Here is a 27,500-nt window from a genome sequence, read left to right as displayed (position 1 = left end):
CACATCTCTGAGGTTTGATTGCGCCTCTCTCAGTCCGAGTGATAAAAGGAAACGAGTGAAACAAGGCGACTCGTAAATGACCCCCATCCGTCGTGCTAAATGTGTCAGTGGAGTAGTAATAGCGCTTCATTAACACGCCGGGCTGGAAATGGCTTTTCTCGCTGCGTTTTGACTAAGACTGAGTCTCTGCTCCAGATCATTTGGTGAAAACGAGCGGCTCCTGCTGAGGAGACCGTCGCTGTCACTCAACTTCACGTTCAGCTTTTGATCGGTGGGATTTTTAATGTTTTTAGATTAACCCTTGTACGGCCTTCGTTTGGGAATTACACTCCGGGTCTTTGGGGTCTCCACAGGCCCCAGGCAACAAAATGTCATTTTGTTACAAGACAATTGTTTTTTTTAGAACAAATGTAATTTTTACTCTGTTTATTAATGTTTTTACTCAACATCTGTGCAGTTTTTGGAGTATTTGTAATATTATTTTGATTTATATAAATAAATTAATCAATATTTTTTTAATGGATTTTCACACAAAATCAGATTTTTCTGTAAAAGTCACTTTATAAAAGACCCAAATTTCTAACTTTCATACGTGGGGATAACATGGATCATTTGACATGGTTTAGTGTAAGATTTTTGCCCATCTTTTGCAAAATACAGTAAAAAAAAACAGTCTAATTTCACCATTTTGATTTGAAATAGGCCCATGTAATGTCATTTATGATATAATTAACAAACAAGAAATATTAACAAAGCCATTTTTTTCAGATTAGTCATAAGATTAGTAATGAATGTGTGCATAATGCGTATTGTACATTAATAATTCCATTTGTAGCTTTCAGTAAATAAAAAAGCTCAGCTTGTATTAGACATAAGATTAGTAATGAATGTGTGCGTATTGTACATTAATTTAATCAATTTAGTTCCCCAGCTTTCCTGTTAGCCTTTGAAAATTCATAAAACATATAAATATCAGTTAAACATATGTTTACTTTCTTCACTGACAAAAATGAAAAACTTTATCAGTCATATCTGACATGGTTTTCAAGCTGTTATCTCATTTTTTGGCGTTCAGAACATCTTAAAATGCACAGATGTAGATCATAGAAATCTACATTTTCTCGGGGGGCATGTAAATAATAAACACTATTTCATAGTGAGAATTGGACCCTAAACTAAAGTCTTACCAATTTTTTTTTTACATTCGCAAATGACACAAATATTCGCAGCGCGACTCGACGTCAAGTGCGAGATTTGTAGCTAAACTAAATGTTTCATATTTGACAGCTGCTTCTTTAAGTCAGAAATGTTAAACAAATGACAAAAATATTGGTAAGACTTTAGTTTAGGGTCCAATTCTCTCGCTGAAAGTCCTAGAATCGCCCCTGAGTGTCAGGATGATTATATGATGCTCAAGACACAATTATGATTATTATTAAAGTTCAAAAGAACAGTATTTATCTGAAATTGGAAGCGTTCGCAACAATGTACTACCATTCAAATGTTTTGGGTCAGTAGAATTTTTTCTTAATTTTTTTGGGGGGAAAGAACGTAAAGAAATGAATACATCCATTCAACAAGGATGCATTAAATTGTCTGAAATTGTGTCAAATTGGCTCATATCAACTCATTTTTGAAGTCCCCCTGTAGCCAATAATTTTTTCCCTAAAACTTGTCTTTAGCCCTATTTGGACGGTAATTGTTTCTCACGTGGACGTCCGTAAAAATAAATGTGCATGACCTCAGTGATAAACTGGTTCGTTCGGATGTGGTGAGTTAGTGACTATATTATATTTTATATCAACTGAAAAATATCCCAGGATATTTCTCTTTAGACTCTCTTGAGAGTTAATGATATGCTAAGCCCCGCCCCCCTCAAGACGTGATTGGCTACAACCAGGGCTTTAACATTAACGTAAATGTAACATTGACATTAACGTTTTTGCTCAGCAGTCACTGTGACTAGGGGTTTTCCAAAGTGAATAGATCAGCATTTTCTCCGGACTCAATGTTGTTGTTGGGAAAGTTGTTTTTGGCTGTATGCAAGTCATATAGCTAAGGATGCATTAAATTGACATTTACAATGTTGCAAAATATTCTATTTCAAATAAATGCTGTTCTTTTGAGCTTTATATTCATCAGAAAATCATGAGAAATAAATTGTATCACGGTTTCCACAAAAATATGAACATTGATAATAATCATAAATGTTTGTTGAGCATCAGATCCTCATATTAGAATGATTAGTGAAGGGTCATGTGACACTGAAGACTGGAGTAATGATGATAAATTCAGCTTTGATCACAGGATATAAATTACACTTTAACGTATATTCACATAGAAAACAGCTGATCGACATTACAAAAATATTTCACAATATTACAGTTTTTTTTGTATTTTTAATCAAATAAAAGCAGGTGAGCAGAAGAGACTTCTTCTAAAAATATCTCACCGATCCAAAACTTTAGAACGGCGGTCTATGTAAACTTTTGTAAATACCCCATTAAATGTTTTGACGGTACACTCTTCCATTGCATATATATATATATATATATATATATATATATATATATATATATATATATATATATATATATATATATATATATATATATATATATATATATATATATATATATATATATATATATATATATATATATATATATATATATATATATATATATATATATATATATATATATATATATATATATATATATCTTTTTGTCTTGTTTTCCGGCAGAAATACCCACGAGGTGACATTAGTCAAGCGGCTCCTTTCCAGTCTTTGGGGAGACACAAATGTTTTTCATTGGCAATCTGTATTTGTGAGTGTAGTTTCCATCTCCTCCTGACAGGAGCTCACAGACGGACCGTAATGACGACCTCTGAAAGTCAATGTGTGTGTGTGGTCAGCTGATGGTTTGGGAATGAAACGGGTCTTTGCACAAGCAGTGGCGGGTTTACTGATTCCCAGATTCCCAGTTTCCCAGATTCCCATATTCCCATATTCCCATATTCCCAGATTCCCAGATTCCCAGATACCCAGATACTCAGAGTCCCAGATACCCAGATTCCCAGATACCCAGATACCCAGATTCCCAGATTCCCAGATTCCCAGATACCCAGATACCCAGATACCCAGATACCCAGATTCCCAGATTCCCAGATTCCCAGATTCCCAGATTCCCAGATACCCAGATTCCCAGATTCCCAGATACCCAGATTCCCACTGTTCCCACTGCTGATATTCATCATTTAACAGGAGGCTCGTTCTCATTCTAGTCAAGAGTGGAATACTAGCTCACTACTTACTGGATGTTTTGAACAATGTTCTGTGCACTGGCCACTTTAAACAGTAATTATTGCAGAATAAACATTGCAGTTATCAGGTCAGAAATAAATGCGTCACACTGGAGAAGTGTGTTTAAATCTCATCTGTTCAGCCATGGGCGTCTGATCAGGAGCATTGCTGGAGCTGCTATTGGAGGAGCTGAAACCACTGACCATTGACCAACACACACCTGCTCTAAAGTCAATAGTGCAGTGTTTGTGTGTTATTTAAAGAGTGTGTTAGTAACGTGAGTAGTATGAGCCTACAGACAGTGCACAACACACACACACTCTGATTATAACAGAGAGCCTGTTCGGATGAAAACCGCTTCAGTGAGCTCAATTATTGTAACGGCGCATTTTTTTTCTCTCAGTAACGCTAACGCCGTTGTAACGTGAGAAACAGTAATTCTTTGATTACTCGTTAATGAAAAATAATTCCGTTAGTAACGGCGTTTATCTATAACGGCGTTATTCCCATCACTGGCAGTAGCACACACACACACACACACACACTGATTATTACACACACAGGGATGCGCAGCAGCACACACACACACACACACTCTGATTATTACACACACAGGGATGCGCAGCAGCACACACACACACACTCTGATTATTACACACACAGGGACGCGCAGTAGCACACACACACACACTCTGATTATTACACACACAGGGATGCGCAGCAGCACACACACACACACACATTCTGATTATTACACACACAGGGATGCGCAGCAGCACACACACACACACACTCTGATTATTACACACACAGGGACGCGCAGCAGCACACACACACACTCTGATTATTACACACACAGGGACGCGCAGTAGCACACACACACACACACACACACACTCTGATTATTACACACACAGGGACGCGCAGTAGCACACACACACACTCTGATTATTACACACACAGGGACGAAGGGATGCGCGCAGACTGTTTTTTCCGTCTTTAAATGAGCAAAAGTGGATTCGGACACGCCCTAAATGCTCCTGCGCCGTGAGCTCAGATCATTAAAATATGGCCCTATGGATGTTTAATTATTATAAATGTATGGTAACGTAAGTTTGGGGTCAGTAAGATTTAAAAAAAAAAAGGAAATTAATGCTTTTATTAAGCAAGTACACATTAAATTGGTCAAAAGTGACAGTAAAGACATTTATAATGTTACAAGTAAATGCTGTTCTTTTGAACTTTATATTCATCAAAGAATCCTGAAAAATAAAATACATCAATATGAACATTGATAATAATCATAAATGTTTTTGATCATCAAATCCTCATATTAGAATGATTAGTGAAGGGTCATGTGACACTGAAGACTGGAGTAATGATGCTGAAAATCACAGGAATAAATGAATCAGTGCATAAATTAAAACTGTGATTTTCTAAATTGTATTATTATTTAAATCTGCTGAAAGTTTAGTGTTAGTCATATTTTAGTAGTATACTAGAGATGAGCTGCAGACACTGCAGATGTGAACGTATAGATTTGATTGGCTCTATAAAGCGGGTGTCTCATGAATATTAATGAGGAGGCGTGTTATTGCGCTGCAGCAGGTTTCCGCTCAGTCTTGTTGTCTTTGAGTTGTCTTTGGTGTATCAGAGCGTGTCTGTCTCTCCGGCGGTGACCCGGGCCACAGGGGTCACTCACAGATCTCTGAGGAGAACAATGACCCAACATCTGCTGGGTCAACCGTGACGGGTCAGGATCAAACCACAGACTCGCTTTCACAGACAAGGCTTAAACTAGCCCCAGACTAAAATGCTGTTTTAACTGAAAGCATATCTTAAAATGGCAATGCCAGTGTTTTGTCTCAAGATGCACACCAGTAATGCTTTTTCAAAGGCACATTTATTAAAGCCACTTAAATGTCCGAATTGAACTGAGGCCGAACCCTGTGCTGGTAATAGAGATGCTCGACTTAAACTCAATACAGAAAAGAGAGGTTTGTCTTTATACCATATAATAACTAAAACTAAAACAATAAAAAAAATTCATTACATTAAATAAAACGAACATTAACTAAAATAAAATAAGTTTATTTTATTTTACTTTAACTAGTTGTCAAGGCAACATTTCTCAGCTAATTCACATTTAATATGTTAATGCACAGTTAATATTAGTTAATGCACTGTTAATATTAGTTAATGCACAGTTAATATTAGTTAATGCACAGTTAATATTAGTTAATGCACAGTTAATATTAGTTAATGCACAGTTAAAATGAGTTAATGCACAGTTAATATTAGTTAATGCAGAGTTAATATTAGTGAATGCACAGTTAATATTAGTTAATGCACAGTTAATATTAGTTAATGCATAGTTAATATTAGTTAATGCACATTTAATATTAGTTAATGCACAGTTAATATTAGTGAATGCACAGTTAATATTAGTGAATGCACAGTTAATATTAGTTAATGCAGAGTTAATATTAGTGAATGCACAGTTAATATTAGTTAATGCACAGTTAATATTAGTGAATGCACAGTTAATATTAGTTAATGCACAGTTAATATTAGTGAATGCACAGTTAATATTAGTTAATGCAGAGTTAATATTAGTTAATGCAGAGTTAATATTAGTTAATGCAGAGTTAATATCAGTTAATGCAGAGTTAATATTAGTTAATGCACAGTTAATATTAGTTAATGCAGAGTTAATATTAGTTAATGCAGAGTTAATATTAGTTAATGCACAGTTTATATTATTTAATGGACAGTTAATATTAGTTAATACACAGTTAATATTAGTTAATGCACAGTTTATATTATTTAATGGACAGTTAATATTAGTGAATGCACAGTTAATATTAGTTAATGCACAGTTAATATTAGTTAATGCACAGTTAATATTAGTGAATGCACAGTTAATATTAGTTAATGCACAGTTAATATTAGTTAATGCACAGTTAATATTAGTGAATGCACAGTTAATATTAGTTAATGCACAGTTAATATTAGTGAATGCACAGTTAATATTAGTTAATGCAGAGTTAATATTAGTTAATGCAGAGTTAATATTAGTTAATGCAGAGTTAATATTAGTTAATGCACAGTTTATATTATTTAATGGACAGTTAATATTAGTTAATGCACAGTTAATATTAGTGAATGCACAGTTAATATTAGTGAATGTACAGTTAATATTAGTGAATGCACAGTTAATATTAGTTAATGCACAGTTAATATTAGTTAATGCACAGTTAATATTAGTGAATGCACAGTTAATATTAGTTAATGCAGAGTTAATATTAGTTAATGCAGAGTTAATATTAGTTAATGCAGAGTTAATATTAGTGAATGCACAGTTAATATTAGTTAATGCACAGTTTATATTATTTAATGGACAGTTAATATTAGTTAATGCACAATTAATATTAGTGAGTGCACAGTTAATATTAGTTAATACAGTTAATATTAGTTAATACAGTTAATATTAGTTAATGCACAGTTAATTTTAGTTAATACACAGTTAATATTAGTTAATGCACAGTTAATGCATTAGTTATTGCACAGTGAGCTAACATAACTATATTTTTACTAACATAAACAAAAATTAATAATGCTTAAAAAATATTGCTCTTTGTTAGTTTAACTAATACATTTACTAATGCTAACTAATGAAACCTTATTGCAAAGTTACCATAAAATTAATAAAACTACATGCAACATATAAAAAATATGACAAAAACAACAAAATATCTAAAACTATAATTAACCTATAAAAAAATGAAAGTGAAAACAGAATTCAGAATAGTAACAGAAACTTCTATATAAAATAGTGCAGCTTCATACTCACTCATGCGTGACCTCCTGACCCCGCTTGACCCCTCCGCCCTTGATATGTGTTCCCAGCGTGTACGGTCTGCTGATCACAGCGAGCGCGTCTTCCTGGCGTTCCCATGGTGTTTTGTAGTAAGTCTGTGCATTGCTGCGTGTCGTCTGAACATCTGTGGAGAGCCCGGATCATCCCAGAGCGGCCTCCTTCAGACCCGTACAGATGAGCTGAGCCCGCTGGTATCTCCTCCTCCAGCGCTCAGAAGAGATGTTTCATGTCCTGCACAAGAGCTTTCAGCATTTTAACTGCACAGATCAGAGTCATTAACCCGATAAAGCGACTGTCTACCGTACTCTACATTATAAACATGATCAAAACGTTGTTGTCGCACACAATCTCCTCCAGTCCTGATGTCTCTGATTGATAGTTTAGACTCTATAGTCTTTTAGTGTAATTGCTTATGTGCTGTCAAATCTGCACTGCACAGTTAATATTAGTTAATTCACAGTTAATATTAGTTAATGCACAGTTAATAATAGTTGTATGCACAGTTAATATTAGTTAATGCACAGTTAATAATAGTTGTATGCACAGTTAATATTAGTTAATGCACAGTTAATAATAGTTGTATGCACAGTTAATATTAGTTAATGCACAGTTAATATTAGTTAAAGGTGAACTATGTAGGATTTTTGCAGTAAAATATCCAGAAACCACTAGGCCAGTGTTATATATTTTGTTCAGTTGAGTACTTAGAATATCCCAAATGTTTTCAACTATTTGTAAATCGTGAGAAAATTGCTATTTTAACCAAGGAACCGGGACGTGTGAGCTATGCGTGTGAGGGAGTCGCCTGTCGATTGCGTCATATCTGCGTCACCCTCGGTTTCCGGTTTTATTCAGTGAAACACTTTACTCTCACTGCAGTGTGAACAAGTGTCATAGCAGCCGCCGAGCGAACGTCATAACTTCCTTTTCAACACACTCAGATATATCTAATACGATAAACAGAGTTGCGTTACCTCAGACTCATGACTGGAAAAGAGGAAGTTGCGCCGGCAACCGTGTCATAATAAAAGTCCCGCCAGCGACAATCCCATAATAACAGTCCCGCTCTTCAATCGCTCCTGCGGTTCCTCAGCTCCACAACACTCGCTCCTGCTCTGCTTCACTACAGTAATGTTAATAATCGCATCCATGAACATGATTTCTGCCCGAGTCCTATCCTGACTGTTTCCCACCGGCTGTGAGGTGAAGACCACATGTCCCGAGATTCTGCGCTCAAACGTGGCGTCATCAAACTACGCCTTTGTTTTGAACAGGCGACCTCTAGTGGACGGAAAAGTTACATAGTGTAGCTTTAATGCACAGTTAATATTAGTTAATGCACAGTTAATATTAGTTAATGCACAGTTAATATTAGTTAATGCACAGTTAATATTAGTTAATATTAGTTAATGCACAGTTAATATTAGTTAATGCACAGTTAATATTAGTTAATGCACAGTTAATATTAGTTAATGCACAGTTAAAATAGTTAATGCACAGTTAATAGTTTGTGCACAGTTAATATTAGTTTGTGCACAGTTAATATTAGTTAATGCACAGTTAATATTAGTTAATGCACATTTAATATTAGTTAATGCACAGTTCATATTAGTTAATACACAGTTAATATTAGTTAATGCACAGTTAAAATAGTTAATGCACAGTTAATAATAGTTTGTGCACAGTAAATATTAGTTAATGCACAGTTAATATTAGTTAATGCACAGTTAAAATAGTTAATGCACAGTTAATATTAGTTAATGCACAGTTAATATTAGTTAATGCACAGTTAATATTAGTTAATACACAGTTAATACAAAGTTTAATGCACAGTTAATATTAGTTAATGCACAGTTAATATTAGTTAATGCACAGTTAATACATAGTTAATTCACAGTTAATACATACTTAATGCACAGTTAATATTAGTTAATACAAAGTTAATATTAGTTAATACACAGTTAATACATAGTTAATGCACAGTTAATATTAGTTAATACACAGTTAATATTAGTTAATACACAATTAATATTAGTTAATACACAGTTAATACATAGTTAATGCACAGTTAATATTAGTTAATACACAGTTAATAATAGTTAATACATAGTTAATGCACAGTTAATATTAGTTAATACACAGTTAATATTAGTTAATACACAGTTAATACATAGTTAATACACAGTTAATATTAGTTAATACACAGTTAATACACAGTTAATACATAGTTAATGCACAGTTAATATTAGTTAATGCACAGTTAATATTAGTCAATGCACAGTTAATACATAGTTAATGCACAGTTAATATTAGTTAATATTAGTTAATGCACAGTTAATATTAGTCAATGCACAGTTAATACATAGTTAATGCATTAAGTAAATGTAAGAATAGCTTTGATATTGTTAGTAATAGTTCAGCTGGACTGAAGCTGGGGCCAGTTGCATAAACTAAGCCATTATGTTAAGACAGTGTCTTAAGATCTAGTATGAGCCACTAGTAGTTAGGCAAGTGGCATTCAGTCTTACTTTTCGTATCAAATTAGGCCAGTCTATGTTTTTATGTAACTGATTTTAAAAAGTTATGAACAGTCTTAAAGAAAAAAATGTATGTCTAACTTGTAAGACTAGTCTTAATGGTTTATGCAACCGGCCCCAGGTTTACTTGATTATCCAGACATCATTTATTAGAAAAATCATATATGATCGTCAGGCTTCATCTCTCAATGGTTGCATTGCATGTTTTAAAACTACAAATCTAAGCATTTAAATATCATCTTACTAAGACATATTATTGGCAGATATTGATATGCATTACAGTATGCATGATTTACATTACAAGCATGAGAATTTCATCACTTTTTGTCCATATAAATATCAGCATCTGCATTGAATTGCACATTTGAGTCTGTGAGTTGAAGTTTTATTAGCGACCCATCTGTTTAAACAGATCCTTCCAAAATTACGCACGGATAAATAAATAAATCTCTGCATAAACAGACGGCGTTTGGGTTTCCCGAGCAGCGAAAGCGGCATCTCGGGCGGATGAGGCGAATGAAAGCGTTCTCAGAGATGAATGTGAGTCTGAGCCGGAGTAAATATTTACTTTTGGCCCATTTTCTTCAATACTCACAGTTGTCAGTTTGCGTCGGATATTTTTCCAGCGGTGCGCTCTCGCTCTCATCAGCGCGCCGTGATGAGGAATATACTGTAAGATGTGTTATTAAATCAGATGAATGAAGTCGGTCCTACAATAACACGGGCCTGTCAGCGGCCCTGCTTCACGTCATTTGCAAAGCTCAGACTTTCGGATGAAAACTGGCTGGGAATTAGGAGTGTAATTATGACTTTTCGCCCTCATCATGGAAGCAGATTGATCTCTGGCAGCGTTTTATTAAATGCTTTTCTCCACAGTAATGATTTAAGAAAATGACCATCCGGATTTGACTGAGAATGAGCCCTCAATCCTCCAGCGCTGCATGATGGGAGAAAGTGTGTGTGGGAAAAGACATTTCCCCTCAGATTTCTTATAATCATGGGTGACCCGCTCTTAATCCGCGCTATGGAAATGCAGTTTTTTGTGTTATGAATGACTTTCTGATCTACTGAAGCACACGAGTCTGAATGATCAGAGATCAGCTCGTCTTTAACATGTTTTTAACGCTACAAAACTCAACACAGGTCACTCGTGTTTTGTCCAAAACTTGCCAAACGTGGTTGAAACTATATTTTGCATAATATAATCATAGTAATAATCATATTTAATCAATAGTATGTAATCAATAATTTTACAATACATTTTTAATTGTAAATATTAATAATATTAAATATATTAAATTTCATACATTTTCAATTTCAATCAAACATTTAATTATTGTTATTATTATAAATGATAATATATAATTAGATTTAATTATAATATAATTAGATTTAATTATAATGTTATTTATATAATTGAATCAATATTATAATGTAATTTAATCATTAATTTTTTTATTATTCTATTATTTTAACTATTATTTTATTATTTTTTTATTTATAATTATAAATAACTGTAGTATTACTATTATTGTTAATAATTTATTGAATTTTTTGTTTATAATATATATATATATATATATATATATATATATATATATATATATATATATATATATATATATTGTGTAATTTATTAATATTGATATTAATAATTCAGTAATTTGACATTGCATTTTTAATTTTTATTATAAATAATTATGTATACTTTATATTGTTACATATATAGCAACCACATAGGAACACCCTAGCAACTGCATAGCAACACCCTTGCAACCACCCAGTGTACCCTAGCAACCGCATAGCAACCACCCTAGCAACAATTTCCATCCATCCATCCTCAAACTGAAAATCTTCAAACTTTAAGCTTTTAAAACTTTTTTATCTAATTATAGTTATCACATTACAATTTTAGTGCTGTTAAATCGATTAATGACATCTAACATAAAAGTTTGTGTATATAATATATGTGTCTGTGTAAAAACATACACACACACACACATATATATAAACAAACATTTATGAAATATGATATATTTATCATTCATGAATATTTAAAATATATATATACACTAGGGCTGTCAAAAGATTAATTGCGATTAATCGCATCCAAAATAAAAGTTTGTGTTTACATAATATATGTGTGTGTACTCTGTTAATTATTATTTATATATAAATACACACACATTCATGTATATATTTAAGAAAAAAATATTATTTTTATATATAAAACATTTATATTTATATATATTATAGATTATATAAATGTATATACAGTATAAACATGCAAATATTTCTTAAATTTATACATGAAAGTGTGTGTATTTGTATATACATAATAATTAACAGAGTACACACACATATATTATGTAAACACAAACTTTTATTTTGGATGCGATTAATCGCGATTAATCTTTTGACAGCTCTAATATACACACATGTATAACTAATTGTTTTTGTGAACCCAATCACTTGCTCTCATGATCTGACCTCTCGGTCCGTCTGTCGGTGTGTGTGTGTGTGTGTGTTGGGCTGTTATCAGTGGCATTTCACTCGTTGTTGTGTCTCGGACACAGTGTGGTCACTAATAGCGAATGGATATTCCCACAGGAAACTCTTATCTGTCCGCTGTGAACGCTTTGCTTGTTTAGTGAGCTGTTTGTTTGAGTTTTGCCACTCCAAAGGTCAAAGCGCGGCCCTCTGCGAACGAAAGGTCTCCTCAGGAGCCGTCCATGAGCTGATCCACTTCCATAGACAGGTGTGAATCTTTCTGTCAGGGCTTCTGCTCATGCTTCTATTGTCATGTTTATAAATGAGTTTAATGAGCGGCCATCTGTCCGGCGCAGGTGAAAGGGTTAGTTCACCCAAAAATGAAAATTGTGTCATTAATGACTGACCCTCATGTGGTTGGACACCCGTCAGACCTCCGTTCATCTTCAGACACAAATGAAGATATTTTAGTGTAAATCTGATGCTCTGAAAGGCCTCCATTGGCTCAATGCACTTTACACTCTCAAGACCCTTAAAAGACACTAAAGACTAAAGTTACAAAGTCCATCTCACTACAGCGGCTCTACAATAACTTTATGGAGTGACGAGAATAGTTTTTGTGCGCAAAAAAACCCTAAATAACGACTTGTATTGTGATGACGATTTCAAAACACGGCCTCATGAAGCTTCGAAGCGTTATGAATCAGTGAGTCGATTCAGCGGTTCAGAGCGTAATGAATCAGTGAGTCGATTCAGCGGTTCAGAGCGTTATGAATCAGTGAGTCGATTCAGCAGTTCAGAGCGTTATGAATCAGTGAGTCGATTCAGCAGTTTGACACGCGATCCGAATCATGATTCGACTCACTGATTCATAACGCTCTGAACCGCTGAATCGACTCAGTGATTCATAACGCTTCGAAGCTTCATGATGCCTTATTTTGAAATCGTCATCACTATATAAGTCGTTATTTAGGGTTTTTTTGCACACAAAAACTATTCTCGCCGATTCATAAAGTTATTGTAGAGCCGCTGTAGTGAGATGGACTTTGTAACGACGTCTTTAGTGACTTTTAAGGGTTTTGAGAGTGTAAAGTGCATTGAGCCAATGGAGGCCTTTCAGAGCATCAGATTTACACTAAAATATCTTCATTTGTGTCTGAAGATGAACGGAGGTCTGACGGGTGTCCAACCACATGAGGGTGAGGAATTAATGACAGAATTTTCATTTTTGGGTGAACTAACCCTTTAAGTGCAGATGAGTGTCAAGGTTGAGTAAGCGGCCCTGGGCTGAAGTTAAAGCCCTCCTGCGGAGGTTAGTGATCCGCTCCTGAACAGCTGGAGGCGCGACCCCGTGACCCCGTGACCTCTGCCACTCCTTCCTCACGGGACGTTTGTGTGGTAAAGCACAATTAGAGCTGTGGGTCAGAACACACTCATCTCACCCCTGACCGGGCCAATCTCACGGAGACGAGATAAACGGACACTGCTGTGATGAGTGTGGGTTTGGACAGCATTTATTTAAAAATTGCTTAAATGTCTGATCTGTAGATAAACATACACCTTACTGAAGTCCAGCAGAGAGAAGAAACAGTTGCACTGTACAATAATGTCTAATGCATTAACATGAACAACAACGAGCAGTGCTTTCTTAAAGCATTTCATCATTTTGTTAATAGCACAAATGTTCACACTTTAGTTAAAAGGTTATAAAAGTGTACTGTTTGATGAAATATATATATATATATATATATATATATATATATATACATACATACATACATACATACATACATACATACATACATACATACATACATACAACCTATATAGTCAGGATTTACTTCAATTTATATATTTAGGGTTATAACTATATATTCAGATTTGCATTTATATATTTAGATTTGTAACTATATTCAGATTTGTTACTATATTCAGATTTACATTTATATATTCAGGTTTGCATTTATATATTCAGATTTACATTTATATATTCAGGTTTGCATTTATATATTCAGATTTGTAACTATATTCAGATTTACATTTATATATTCAGATTTACATTTATATATTCAGATTTGCATTTATATATTCAGGTTTGCATTTATATATTCAGATTTGTAACTATATTCAGATTTACATTTATATATTCAGATTTACATTTATATATTCAGATTTGCATTTATATATTCAGGTTTGCATTTATATATTCAGATTTGTAACTATATTCAGATTTACATTTATATATTCAGATTTACATTTATATATTCAGATTTGCATTTATATATTCAGGTTTGCATTTATATATTCAGATTTGCATTTATATATTCAGATTTGCATTTATGTATTCAGGTTTGCATTTACATATTCAGATTTGCATTTATATAGTCAGATTTGCATTTATATATTCAGATTTGCATTTATATAGTCAGATTTGCATTTATATATTCAGATTTGCATTTATATATTCAGATTTGTAACTATACATTCAGAGTTATAACTATATATTCAAATTTGCATTTATATATTCAGATTTGCATATATATATTCAGGTTTGCATTTATATATTCAGATTTGTATCTATACATTCAGAGTTATAACTATATATTCAAATTTGCATTTATATATTCAGATTTGCATATATATATATTCAGGTTTGCATTTATATATTCAGATTTGTATCTATACATTCAGAGTTATATCTATATATTCAAATTTGCATTTATATATTCAGATTTGCATTTATATATTCAGATTTGTATCTATACATTCAGAGTTATAACTATATAAACAGATTTACATTTATATATTCAGATTTGTAACTATATATTCAGATTTTCATTTATATATTCAGATTTGTAACTATACATTCAGAGTTATAACTATATATTCAGATTTACATTTATATATTCAGATTTGTAACTATACATTCAGAGTTATATCTATATATTCAGATTTGCATTTATATATTACATTTTTTAACTATACATTCAGAGTTATATCTATATATTAAAATTTGCATTTATATATTCAGATTTGCATTTATATATTAAATTTTTTAACTATACATTCAGAGTTATATCTATATATTCAAATTTACATTTATATATTCAGATTTGTAACTATTCAGATTTGCATTTATATATTCAGATTTGTAACTATACATTCAAGAGTTATAACAATATATTTAGATTTATATATTCAGATTTACATTTATATATTCATATTTGTAACTTTTCTTTCAGATTTACATTTATAGATTCAGATTTGTAACTATAGTATATATTCAGAGTTATATACAACTATATATTCAAATGTACTTGTATATATTCAGGCTTGTCAATATATATATTCAAATTTACATGTATATATCCATGATTTACATATAATTATTTCCTGTTTGTCCCCCCTATATATATATATATATATAGTAAAATATAAAATAGTAAATGCTCCGCCAATTAATTTTTTTCAGTGTATACACACATACTTATATATACACACACAATATATTTAACTGTTCATTTGACAGTAACACTGGTTTAGCAGAGCTGAATTTCATCTGCAGTTCCTGCTGTCACAATCAATAATATATATGCTATATATACATCATGAAAGAAAGGTTACGACCCCTGACATACTAAAGACAGAGATGTGGACACAGATTTCATAATGTTTCATAATCTAGTGGCACATACACATCATTATGGCAATAAATCTTCTGAATGATCATGTCACGTGTGGATGAAGTGTGTGTTAGTGACCAGAGATTGATTAATGTTCATAAGTGAAAATGATTCAGCAGTACGGATTATTATTGTTAATGTCATTTTTAGGACTTTCAGGTATAATGTAAGTGTGTGTGCTGCAGTGAATGTGTGTGTAAGCGCATCGTACAGTAAATATAATGTAAAAGACTGCAGTAAAGTCTCAGTAATAAGGCTGAAGCTCGCGTGCGGCTGAAGGTTTTATGTGTGTGTGAAACGAGGGCAGTTATTAGTTCCTCCGCTGGAGTGTTTAATGCTGTCCAGGTCGAGGCCTGAGCTCTGGGTAATATATAGAGCAGCAGACGAGCAGCTACACCTGAATTTACTGAGACTTCAGCTGCTCCGAGTCTGGAGTAAAGTCTGATCTCAGAGAGAGAGAGAGAGAGAGAGAGAGAGAGAGACAGAGAGAGAGAGAGAGAGAGAGACAGAGAGAGAGAGAGAGAGAGAGAGACAGAGAGACAGAGAGAGATAGAGAGAGAGTCCTGCTGATATATATACTGTTAGGAAGTTTGGGGGATTTTTAATGTTTCTGCTCAAAAGAGCTGCGTTTATTCAATCAAAAATACAGTAAAACAGTGAAATATTTTTGTTATGTAAATCAGCTGTTCTCTATGTGAATATATAGTAAAGTGTAATTTATTCCTGTGATCAAAGTATTACTAAAAGTATTATTATTTAAATCTTACCACAAACTTTTGAATGGTAGTGCATCACGGTTTACATGAGCAATATCAATTTAATATCATTAGTTAATTTAATAATAAAAATACTATTGTTTTTAATTGTTTTGTTAATAAGTGCTGTTACTAATAATATTACATGTTTGATTTGAGTTGAGTTGATATGCAGATCAAATTAACTTTTATTAACAACAGTAATGTACACATTTTATAGGGGAAATTGTAATATTTTGTTCTTATTAAATGTGCCGTTGTTCTTCTGTAGTCTCACACTGAACTGACGACAGCTCCAGTGATTATTAAAGTAGCTCTGCTCTTGTTTTCTGGGTAATTCAGTCTCAATTACTTTGTGACTTCCTACTTTTTCCCCCATATATTAGGAAAGGGGAGTGGAAATGGCTAATAAGTCAAAAAATAATCCTCTGCTGCCAACTACTGGTTATAGTAGGGCCCTATGAAATCAGTTTTATTTTTTCCCAAATTCCGTTTTATTTTTTCCCAAATTCCGTTTTTTCCGTTTAAATTTTTGCTAATTCCTTTTTTTTCCCGTTTTAATTTTTGGGAATTCAGTTTTTTTTACCCTTAACTGTTATTTTAGTCGTAAAAAGAGTGTTTTTAATGTTAATATAATAGAACATAAAACATAAAATAGGAATGACCTTACATTTATTGAGGTAACAAACATCACATTTACTTTTCAGGAAAAATACTGCAACATAACACTGCACTCGAAGCACTTCAAGTCACAACTAGATATTAGTGCTGTGAATTGATTAAAAAAAAAACTAATTCATCGCATTTTTTCTTTAATTAATCATGATTAATTGCAATTAAAAACATTGGAGTTTTTATTATTTTGATATTGTAATAATTTCAGTTACTCTCCAAATTAATTCAGAAACAATTTAAAGACGGCATATTTTAAATGTGTGTTGTAATGGCATCTTTTTATGAATGAAGGCCAGTATCACTGATATTAATGTCTATATGAAACATTGATGACGTTACATTACAGTATAACTGAAAGCTACCAATTTCAACATTTATTAGGCTTTAAAAAATAACTTTTAATTTAATTGAACTTAAAACAATCTTTACATAAACCCATTATAATAAATGTTATATTTACCTGTGGCCTTCCCTGTCAGACATAGTCTACACAGAAATTGAATAAAGTTATCAACACCTTTCTTAACAGCATAAATAATAAGTGAAATATAGATGAATCATCATTAAAGCTACAATCTTCTGTTCCTGTTGTTCTTTGAACATTAATGACAGACATTATCAGTGCTACTGTCACTTTAAGATCTACCTCAGCCAAACATGATGTGGATAATGCTGCCTTCACGTGCTATCGGAAATTTGATGATTCCGACTTCTGAAGTCGTGATTACGAGCGCATTGCATTCAAGTTTCAAAATGTGAGGGCGTTCATGTGCAATGTTTACCTAGGAAACTCGTATATTACGATAATTCCGAGAGCACGTGAAGGCAGCATAAGACGCGCTGACCCGCGCATCTCATTTTCTCTCAAGTTCATTTAAGGCATTATTTTCCATACAGTACATTAAAGTGCATTAAAAACAAGGCAAAATACAGCAAGCACTCCCCGTGAGGGAACTGCTCGGCTCGGTACTGAGGGCTTAGCGTTGAGTTTCTTAACTTTTTCTCCGACGAAAGCAGATTTGCTTCCCCCGGTCTGCATTTTCCCCAGACATACGTTCTTCTCCCACACAAAACCGCATTTCATTCCAAATATGTCAAATTCCGGGAAATTCCGCGTTAACAATAGATTCCGCGTTAATATGCCAATTCCGCGATTCCGTCCGCGATTCGGTGATCGCGGAAATCATAGGACCCTATTATAGTGGCAGTTTCATGTCTTTTTTAAGTAAAAGTGCTTGTTTGCCACAAAGTGTTAGTTTTCATGCACCTTTAAACTGTAAAATTTAATTATAATTTGATCATCTTTAGAGCTTTGAAGTGCTGGAAAAAGTGTAAAGCCCTTGAAAAGTGCTTGAATTTCACTCTCAAAAGGTTGTACGAACCCTGAAATGAATAATAAAAAAACATTTGACCAATTCTTCCACAATACCATGTGGAGTTACTACAGTAAATCATGTTATGTTACTACAGTAAGTCATAGTGAATGGTGATGATTTGTGGGCTGAAACCCCTGATCTTCACTCATGGCTCAATGTTTCTCCTGGTCTCCTCTGTTTGATTTGATATCTGTGGTTTATAACAGAATTCTGTGCCGAACGCTCCCACTAGATGTAATAATAATTTGTTACATGTATATAATGCTTTCTGGGTACTCAAAGCGCTTTACGTGGAAGTTGGAGAATCTCCTAAACCACCACCAATGGTTGGGTGGTTTAGGAGGATTAGGATTGGTTATAACGCGCCGCATTAACCAATCAGGAGCCTGCTTGCTGCTGTCACATGGTAAAGTGACGTGATGAGAAACCCTGCATAATTTAAAAATACTACTATTGTGTCACAAAATGTAGTTTTAAGACTTTTTCAGGTGAGAATGTAGTTGTTTAAAGCTCAAATCGGTGGTTTATTTATAAAGAGAGCGCCTATTTAAAAAAAAATAATCTTGTGTTTTTGGAGTTGTGAGCTCCAGTGGATCAGCGGCGCTCAGCGCTCATTAACCCCAGCGAGAGCAGCCTTTCCTCGGCCAGTCCTTCTGCCGTCTGCCACTGGCTCTGATGTCCTGTAGTGGTTCATCTTGTGTGGATCTAACGGCCGATCTTTGCTCTCATGAATCATCATTTGTTGTCTGCCAAATCGTTTTGACTGTGGGCAAAGAGAAGTTTCATAACTAGGATATTTAAATATACATGCAGTGAAGCTAGTGTAGGAGTTGCCTGGACCACATTTGTGTGGTTATAAATGTTTAATATATATTTTTAATGAAAATGAAAAGAGGGTGAGTTAGTGCTGGGCGGTATACCGGTTCATACCGAATACCAGTATTTATTTTTGTTATGATATGAATTTTGATGATACCGCAATACCGGTATGTCGCTTAAACAACATTGAATCCGAGATCGCCTCCTATACCCTCATTCACTATTCCCTATGTTATCACTTTATTTGAAGGAGTGAATGAAAACGAGTGCCGGAAGTCGGACAACCGTTGTGTGTACATCGGCTGTATGCTCGTTATTGCAATAACGTTCACTATGGTTTCGGACACCACTACAAAGTGCTGTCCCCTCCAAATAATGCCCTATTTGAGGTTATAAGGGGCGATTTCGGATTCAGTCCTTGATTACAGTGGAGAATTCAAACTACACGCGGCGCAAGAGAGAGAGCGGTTTCTACGCGGATCGCCGCGATGAGATTAAAAACGCTCACCACATGGATCATCTCAGATATAGACCGGAGCGACGAGTTTAAGTTTTTTATGGACATATTTCATATACTATAGTGCTCTAAACGTGAACTCGAAGCATGTATGCGCATATTTCATCACGTCTTCTTCAAATAAAATGTGCACAGATGGCTACACTGCATACGTCTGATCACGACCTGATGACACGATGGATTATTCTGCTATACAAAAGACAATGAATGATGTAAATTAATAAATAAACTGACAATTCAAAGAAGAATGGGCAAAAAAGTAACTGCTTTATTCAAACTGATGTGTCATTTGTTCAGGGAGTGCTCTTAAATGTATTGCAAATATCCGCGTTTCTCCCTCGTTTTGGCAGTTTGTTGTTATATAGGATTTTTATAACAACAAGATAAGATTTTTTAAATGCCCTCAACTCTGTTTTTTTTCTCTCTCTGTGGTCATATTTTAAGATTCATGTGCCTGTAATGAGTGTGTTGCAGGTCTGTGTTTTATTGGTTATATCCTCACAGCATCATTTTGTATGGCTTTGCAAACCTGGATTAACTCTAGTGTGGAATTTTTCTACAATATTCACCCGTCATGACAGTAAAATAGGGCATTCTGGTCAATCTCCTGCAGTATTTGCTCTCTCAATCAGTAGAAAATGTGGTTAACACCCGGTCATGCATAGGGGGAAAAAATACCGTCATATACCGTGAAACCGATATAATTTAGAAAAATACCGTGATATACATTCGCTCAATTTATATACAGTGAGGAAAATAAGTATTTGAACGCCCTGCTATTTTGCAAGTTCTCCCACTTAGAAATCATGGAGGGTCTGAAATTGTCATCGTAGGTGCATGTCCACTGTGAGAGACATAATCTAAAAAAAAAAATCCAGAAATCACAATGTATGATTTTTTAACTATTTATTTGTATGATACGGCTCATCATTCTTCTTCCTCCAAACACGTTTAGTGGAATTATGACCAAAAAGTTCTATTTTGGTCTCATCTGACCACATGACTTTCTCCCATGACTCCTCTGGATCATCCAAATGGTCATTGGCAAACTTAAGATGTGCTGGTTTAAGCAGGGGAAGCTTCCGCGCCATGCATGATTTCAAACCGTGACGTCTTAGTGTATTACCAACAGTAACCTTGGAAACGGTGGTCCAGCTCTTTTCAGGTCATTGACCAGCTCCTCCGTGTAGTTCTGGGCTGATTTCTCACCTTTCTTAGGATCATTGAGACCCCACGAGGTGAGATCTTGCACGGAGGGGAGATTGACAGTCATGTTTAGCTTCTTCCATTTTCTAATGATTGCTCCAACAGTGGACCTTTTTTCACCAAGCTGCTTGGCAATTTCCCCGTAGCCCTTTCCAGCCTTGTGGAGGTGTACAATTGTGTCTCTAGTTTCTTTGGACAGCTCTTTGGTCTTGGCCATGTTAGTAGTTGGATTCTTACTGATTGTATGGGGTGGACAGGTGTGTTTATGCAGCTAACGACCTCAAACAGGTCCATCTAATTTAGGATAATAAATGGAGTGGAGGTGGACATTTTAAAGGCAGACTAAGGTCAGAATTCTAGCTGATAGACAGGTGTTCAAATACTTATTTGCAGCTGTATCATACAAATAAATAGTTAAAAAATCATATATTGTGATTTCTGGATTTTTTTTTTTTTAGATTATGTCTCTCACAGTGGACATGCACCTACGATGACAATTTCAGACCCTCCATGATTTCCAAGTGGGAGAACTTGCAAAATAGCAGGTGTTCAAATACTTATTTTCCTCACTGTAATTTGCTGGGGACGGGCGAATGGATTTAAAATGTTCAAGCGTCCAACAAGACGCGATTTTGAGGCTCTATTTGCGTTTGGTGTGAACGCAGCATTAGGACCCACACAGAGCACAGGGTGAGCGCCCCCTGCTGGCCTCACTAACACCTCTTCCAGCAGAAACCTGGTTTTCCCAGGAGGTCTCCCATCCAGATACTGACCAGGCTCAGCCCTGCTTAGCTTCAGTGGGAAACCTGTCTTGGGGTTTCCGTTCCGCTTTCGTTTCGTTTGATGTTTGGGCACCAGTGCGACCTCTAACAAAATGTAGTCGTAAGCAAACTCTCCAGCATCTTTCCAGGAGGTAAACTTTGACTAGTTGTTCCTCAGTAGTTGTCTCTAGTGTGCCGTGCGTAGGCTGGTTTGAATCAGACGCGAGCACTGCCTCTCTGTTCCTGTCCCGCGGCTAATTAATTTCCTGTATTGACCGTGTCTCACTAGAACATCCACATTTGAAGGCATGTGTCTTATCTCTGGCTTTAATTAGCTCTGTCTGCTGTTATGGCAGCTCTTCACCTCACCTAACCCTGAATCATGGAGGAGAACAGCACCATTACAATTACTGTATGACTGAACTGCTGTCACCTTTATGTCCGTTTACTTTTTTCCCCCCAAATAATTTTTTTCTTCTTCATATATGAGTTTCGTGATGAAACTGACCCTGGTTTAATTGAGATCTCCGGTCATTAACGGTGTTTCTGAACGCATGTCGTCTGCCGCTCCTCCAGGAACTGTGATTTGAATATTGGCTCTCGGCGGAGCTTCACTGATGGAAAAATCACAAACCACATCCATCCTTTCTTTTGTTCTCTTCAGGCTGATTGTGGTTTTGTTGTTTCTTCATCACTAGTTTCTGTTGATCAGCATAAACTCTGAATGCATTGTTCGTCTCCTCTATTATTGGGCGTCAGCGCTCATCTGCAGAAAGTTAAACTCTGATCAAGTGTTGCATTGCCGGCTATTGGATATTGCTTGTATGTATGTGTGTGTGTGTGTGTGTGTGTGTGTGTGTGTGTGTGTGTGTGTGTGTGTGTGTGTGTGTGTGTGTGTGTGTGTGTGTGTGTGTGTGTGTGTGTGTGTGTGTGTGTGTGTGTGTGTGTGTGTGTGTGTGTGTGTGTGTGTGTGTATATATATATATTAGGGGTGTAGCGATACACAGAAGTCACGGTTTGATAAGAGTTTGCTACAACAGGAAAAAGCAACAAATCCCCAATGCTAGGTTTCTTTTCATTAATTTTGAAGAAATTTGCAAATCACAGTTTGTTCCACCTTGCGGCATTCAGTCCCCCAGGTGGCCTCCGTTAGTGTAGCACTAAGCAGTGAACTGAATGCACTTATGTTTTTATCGGGCTGATAAAAAAAACGAGGCATTTGGTCACCAAGTGTAGAGCAAAGCGTGGGATGCAGTGGGGTAAAGCGCGCCGCCACTGGACTCTAGAGCAGTGGAGACGTGTTCTCTGAGTGACCAATCACGCTTCTCTGTCTGACAATCCCATTGACGAGTCTGGGTTTGGCGGTTGCCAGGAGAACGGGACTTGCCTGACTGCATTGTGCCGAGTGTAAAGTTTGGTGGAGGGGGGATTATGGGGTGGGGTTGTTTTTCAGGGCTTCGCCCCTTAGTTCCAGTGAAAGGAACTCTTAATGCTTCACCAAGACATTTTGGACAATTTCATGCTCCTGAATTTGTGGGATCAGTTTGGGGACGGCCCCTTCCTGTCCCAGTATGACTGACCAGTGCACAAAGCGTCTCCATAAAGACATGGATGAGCGAGTTTGGTGTGGAGGAACTTGAGTCCTGTCCTCAACCCGATAGAACAGCTTTGGGATGAATTAGAGCGGAGACTGAGAGCCAGGCCTTCTCGTCCAACATCACAAATGCGCTTCTAGAAGATTCCCCATAAACACACTCCTAAAAGAAGAGCTGAAGCTGTTAGAGCTGCTAAAGAGAGAGTATTTTTATTGAAATTGGCAAATAAAATCAACAAAACTGGCATAAATCTGAAAGATTTTCATACATAAATGAAGGACTAATACTAGAGCACAAATGCAATATGGAACAAGCATGTTCACTCACTCACACACACACACACACACACACACACACACACACACACACACACACACACACACACACATGTTTGTTTTTGTGAAATGTGAGGACATTCCATAGGCGTAATGGTTTTTATACCGTACAAACCGTATTTTCTATCCCCTTACACTGACCCTAAACCTAACCCTCACAGGAGACTGTGCAGTTCACTTTCTGTGAAAAAAATCTCATTCTGTGTGATTTATAAGCATTTTGAAAAGTGAGGACATGGGGAACGTCCTCATATTTCACCCTCTTTTTGTAATACCTGTGTCATACCCATGTCATTATACACATTTGTGTCCTGATATTTCACAAAAACATGCCCACACACTCACACACACACACACACACACACACACACACACACACACACACACAGGTGTCTGGAGCATTTTTTTGTGACCAGTGACACAAACCGAACCGCGAGCAATCTGTAGCGTTACAGTCCTAGCGTAGCGTATGTGAGGGGGCGCCACAAAATGGAGAACATTTTCAAAGGGTGCCATAACCGAAAAAAGGTTGGGAAACACTGCAATGGCCTACTGAATATTAAATTAATTTAATGAACTTATACTTATATTTTCCTGAAATATTTATTAAATAATTATTTTTATTGGATTTTTGCATGGATGCTACTTTTTAAATGTATGTCGGCTATATTTTAAAATCTCATGGTGTGGAGGATGTTTGGCCGTTCCTCCTCCTGATGCTGTTAGTGCATTGATAAAGCGTTCGGCTCGTCCTGTAATCCAATCATCCGCTCCAACAGGAGGACGTAATGTGATCAGCGCCGGTTTGACCTCATCATGACCTCACGTGACTCCAGTGTCTCCTTAATTATGAAAAGTGGACAGGATTGTAGAATAAAAACAAACATGTTAAATCAAGACACAAAAATAGTGGAAAGAAAACATGCAAAGTAATATCTGCTTCCTATACAGCGCACATTAAAAAGCCATTTCAATATCCCGCATATTGATAGTGGCTCCCTGATGCCTGAAAATGTTATACAATATGATTACCCAACTATATAATAGCGAGGGAACGCATACGCATTGGAATATATATTTTCCTCCCATCACCGTGTCCCTTTAGGGCCTCCGTAGAATGAGTGATTTCCTCTCTGAACGTGTTATTCGGCTGCGGCGCATCTGTAGTAATGGCGGAATCATTGAGCGCTTCTCTCTCACGGTCACTTTGATTTGAGTTTTACGAATATCAAACGCACAGAATGATCTGCAAACGCTTCTCTGGAGAATGAGCCGGACGAACACACTCTCACACACTCTCACACACTCTCACACACTCTCACACACTCTCACACACTGTCACACACACTCACACACTCTGAGCATCTGTGACCCTGAGATCTGGAGTTTACTGACACAGGTCTCAGAAAGATGAGATGACTTAATGATGATCAGCTGAAGAGCAGCACACACACACACACACTCTCTCTCTCTCTCTCACACACACACACACACTCTCTCTCTCACACAAACACACACTCACACACACTCAAATACATACTCACATACACACTCACTCACACACTTATACATATTCTCACACACTCTCACATACACACGCGCACACACACACACATATTCTCACACACACTCAGATACACACGCGCACACATGCGCACAAACGCACATATTCTCACACACATGCTCACTCACACATACACACAGTCACACACTCGCACGCACACACTCTCATAGATACACGCACACACGCTCACGCACACTCACTCTCTTTCTCTCTCACACACTCACACATTCTCACTCACACACACACTCTCACACTCACACACTATCACACACACTTTCTCTCTCTCTCACACACACACACACACACACACACACACTCTCTCGCACTCTCTCTCTCTCTCTCTCACACACACTTACACTCTCTCTCTCTCACACACACACACACACTCTCTCTCTCTCAAACACACACACACACACTTTCACACATGCACTCACACACTTCCACACTCACACACTCTCTCTCACACACACTTACACTCTCTGTCTCTCACACACACACTTACACTCTCTCTCTCTCTCTCTCTCTCTCTCTCACACACACACTTACACTCTCTGTCTCTCACACACACACTTACACTCTCTCTCTCTCTCTCTCTCTCTCTCACACACACTTACTCTCTCTCTCTCACACACACACACACACACTCTCTCGCACTCTCTCTCTCTCTCTCTCTCTCTCTCTTTCACAAACACTTACACTCTCTCTCTCTCACACACACACACTCTCTCTCTCTCTCAAACACACACACACACTTTCACACATGCACTCACACACTTCCACACTCACACACTCTCTCTCACACACACTTACACTCTCTGTCTCTCACACACACACTTACACTCTCTCTCTCTCTCTCTCTCTCTCTCTCTCTCTCTCTCTCTCACACACACATTTACACACTCTCTTACACACACACACACATACTCACACTCTCTCGCTCTCTCTCTCACACACACACTTACACACTCTCTCTCTCACACACACTTACACCCTTCTCTCTCTCTCTCTCTCTCTCTCTCTCTCTCTCTCTCTCACACACACACACATACTCACACTCTCTTACGCTCTTTCTCTCTCTCTCTCTCACACACACACACTTACACACTCTCTATCTCACGCTCTCTCTCTCACACACTCACAAATTCTCTCTCACACACACACACACACTCTTTCACACATACACTCACACACTCTCTCTCATACACACTTACACACACTCTCCCTCTCTCTTACACACACCGCTCATGTGTCCTAGTGCTAAATGATCTGTGTGTGTGTTGTGTCGCTCACTCATGTCGAGGGCTCTTCTACATACATGAGAGAATGCTTGAGTGTATTTTTAAGTTGAAGTGTGTTATTTCTGCATCACTGCATCTCTGTATTTATATAGAGAGCGTTAAACCACCCGTTCAAATCTGGCAGTCCAAGGGAGAAAACTGGTCATTAAAATCTAAATTATGACTTATTTTATGCATGAGACCAAGACAGACGTTATTACTGCACTTAAAATTGAGCCCTTTACTGACTTTGGATTCAAAGTTCCAGTTGTTTTTGCAGTTTAGTTTCAATAAATTCTCTTTTCAGATTGTGAAGAAAGTTACAGTTTTTTTCACACACTCTCACACACACATACAGACACTAATACACTTTCTCGCACACACGCACTCACACATACACACACACACGGTCACACACACACTAATACACATTCTCGCACACTCTCACACACACGCTCACTCACGCACACACACACTCACACACATACACTCACACTCACACCCACACTCTCACACACACTCACTCACACACACACACACATACACACACACACACACACACACTCACTCACTCACTCACTCACAAACCCACATACACACACGCACTCTCATACACACACACACACACACACACATACACACACACACACTCACTCACTCACTCACTCACAAACCCACATACACACACGCACTCTCATACACACACACACTCGCAAACACACG

General features: G+C 36.2%; 1 protein-coding gene across 1 annotated transcript in view; it reads left to right on the top strand.

Moving 5' to 3' along the window:
- Positions 1 to 27,500, top strand: part of fbxl17 (F-box and leucine-rich repeat protein 17) — a 402,189-nt gene that overhangs the window by 357,739 nt on the left and 16,950 nt on the right. The window lies entirely within an intron of this gene.

This window comes from Gobio gobio (assembly GCF_949357685.1).
Source record: "Gobio gobio genome assembly, chromosome: 10".
In the NCBI taxonomy this organism is placed as follows: domain Eukaryota; kingdom Metazoa; phylum Chordata; class Actinopteri; order Cypriniformes; family Gobionidae; genus Gobio; species Gobio gobio.
This window is presented reverse-complemented; position numbering and strand designations above follow the sequence as displayed.